Source organism: Suricata suricatta, chromosome 14 (assembly GCF_006229205.1).
Source record: "Suricata suricatta isolate VVHF042 chromosome 14, meerkat_22Aug2017_6uvM2_HiC, whole genome shotgun sequence".
Classification (NCBI taxonomy): Eukaryota; Metazoa; Chordata; class Mammalia; order Carnivora; family Herpestidae; genus Suricata; species Suricata suricatta.
Genome location: NC_043713.1, coordinates 70,365,078 through 70,367,531, shown reverse-complemented (window position 1 = coordinate 70,367,531; position 2,454 = coordinate 70,365,078). Strand labels below are relative to the sequence as shown.

General features: G+C 40.7%; 1 protein-coding gene and 1 gene segment (V, D, J or C); both read right to left on the bottom strand.

Annotated features, from left to right (window-relative positions):
- The window catches only part of LOC115277666, an 869,742-nt gene that overhangs the window by 238,382 nt on the left and 628,906 nt on the right, over positions 1-2,454 (bottom strand).
- LOC115277665 (immunoglobulin lambda-1 light chain-like) overlaps positions 1-2,454 on the bottom strand; it is a 653,789-nt gene that overhangs the window by 212,230 nt on the left and 439,105 nt on the right. The window lies entirely within an intron of this gene.

Genomic DNA, 2,454 nt, shown 5'->3' with positions numbered 1-2,454 from the left:
CAATAGTTTTTGAAAATCATTTAAAGTACACAAGTGTTCTGTCTTTAACGGCAAAGGCTGTACAGTCACAGTTTGATTTTTAATTATTCTTCCCAAATAAGAGGATGGTGGATCAATTTGAATTTTTTCAGGGGCCACCTTCAAACCATGGATAGATAAGGTTTGAATCAATTCATCTAAAACATCATGAAGATGGGCCTTGTCCTTATGTGCTAGGAGAATGTCATCCATATAATGAATTAAATAAATTTCAGGATATTTATTTCTAATTTTACTCAAAGCCCTATCAACATATTTCTGACACAAAGTAGGAGAATTTTTCATCCCTTGGGGAAGAACTTTCCACTGAAATCTCTGAAAGGGCCTTTTTAAATTTGGAGACTGTAAGCTGAAGGCAAAATGTTTGCAATCATCAGGATGTAAAGGTATAGTGAAAAAACAATCCTGAAGGTCTATTACTATAACGTTGTCTCCTTTTGGAGTTGCTACAGGGGAAGGGAGGCCTCGCTAAAGGGCTCCCATTGTTTCCATTGTCAAATTAACTTTAAAGTTTGTAAGTCCTTTCTTAATTTTTTTAATTTTGGATTTTTGGGCAGAGAGGAATTAAAAGACAGTGGGGGGTGAGGAAAATCAGGTAGATCTTCTCCCTCTTTCTCTGCCACATATTTAGCCTCTTTCTCTCCTAAATCTGTCTGATTACCATCAATAACTTCCCACTCAAAGTCCTCATTGTCCTGAGCTGCCATTACCAAGGGAGTAGGAGTTTGACCTCTAGGGGAAAGTGGAGTAGTCTCTGTGGCCGTATTATTAGATGACAATTTACTTCCCCTATGGTCAGGATCTAAAACATTTCTAATTAAATTCCACAGAGAAAAAGAATCTACAGGGACATTTTCTGGTCCATGCAGAGGATAATACAAGTGTAACTGTTCCCCAACTTTGTTCCAAGTTTGTAAGTTAGCAGTGCCTTCTTCCGGAAACCAAGGGCACTGTTCTTGAACAAAGTGTAAAAATCTTGCCATTTGGTTATGAGTCACCTTAATCCCTCTTTGATTAAGGAGGTGCAAAAGTATCTCAGAAAAAAGTCTTCTCTCTTTAGAAGCTGTACTGCCCATCCCTTATTTCTTATGTTATGGTGACGCAGACAAACAAAGGGTAGGGTGCCCCCTCTAATGAGGAGACCAATAAGATGCCTGTCTGACCATGTCCCAAAGGAACTTAGGTGATGCTTAGCCATAGCGGACTCAGTGTTGTGATTTACAATCGGAAGCTATTCTGATGCTGCCATGGACCATATGCCATTCACCACGGTATCGCAGATCAGGCCTACTCGGACTCCGTGGGTTAATGGGGACCTTAAGGGTGCCCACCCGTGGAGCCACAAAATCGAACTTGGTAGGCAAGCCAAACCAAGTCGCACACTCACTCACACATACACACCAGAGGCTATTACATTCCCTCCCACAGAGGTTTTACAGACAAGACTAAGACGTTTAGAGAAAGAACATATAACTGGGCAATCACTACAGATTACTCACCCCCTGTTCTCTATCTCCACTTATACAGGGGCCCCGGGCGCCCTGGGTGATATTGTAACCAACCCAACAGGAGCAGAACTATTTCAGGGAATATTCCACTTACCGTTGAATATCTTCGTTTTCTTTTTCTTTTTCTTTTTCTTTTTCCTTTTCTTTTTTTTTTTTTTCTTCTACTCAGGTCCCTATTCGGGCGCCACTTGGTGCGGGGGACCAGCCCACGCACCAGAGTCTAAGGGTCTCTGAGTAGGGGGTTGGTGTCGGCGAAATATCTATAAGAAAGAACACAGACAACATGACTGGTGGAAGAGATCACACTTTACTGTGAAACTTGGTGTCTTATATACCATGGGTGATTACATCTTTCTTTGAATGATTACATTGTTTGTAACTTCTTAGGAATCACATGTTTCAGAATAGATCATTGTTTTCACCGGAAGAGAGAACAGAAAATTAAAGACAAAAATGAAGTACAATACAGAAGATCAAAAAACATAATTTATCACTAAAATACATCAGCAGGAGTCTTACTTTGCGAACATAGTGTAATATTAACTGAAGCTTATGACAAGGCTATTTTTCTTTAAAGGTTAACAATAGTCTGTGAGTAAGGTGCCTCTAACCAGGGAGGAAGTTTCAATAAGAAAGTCTGCCCATTTACTGAAACCGCAATTACCAAGTGGCATGAATAATAGGAAAACTGACACCAGTCTCTGATCCATTTAGGTCAAGCAGTCAAGCGCACACATTTTCAAGTAGGGGAAGCAGAGTCCCAAAGGCCACACAGCACTTCTGGCTGGATGGGCCCCAACATGGAAGTACCTCAAAAAACTATCGATAGAACTCCCTTATGACTCAGCAATAGCATTGCTGGGGATTTACTCAAGAGAGACAGAAATGCTGATGCATAGGAGCACAT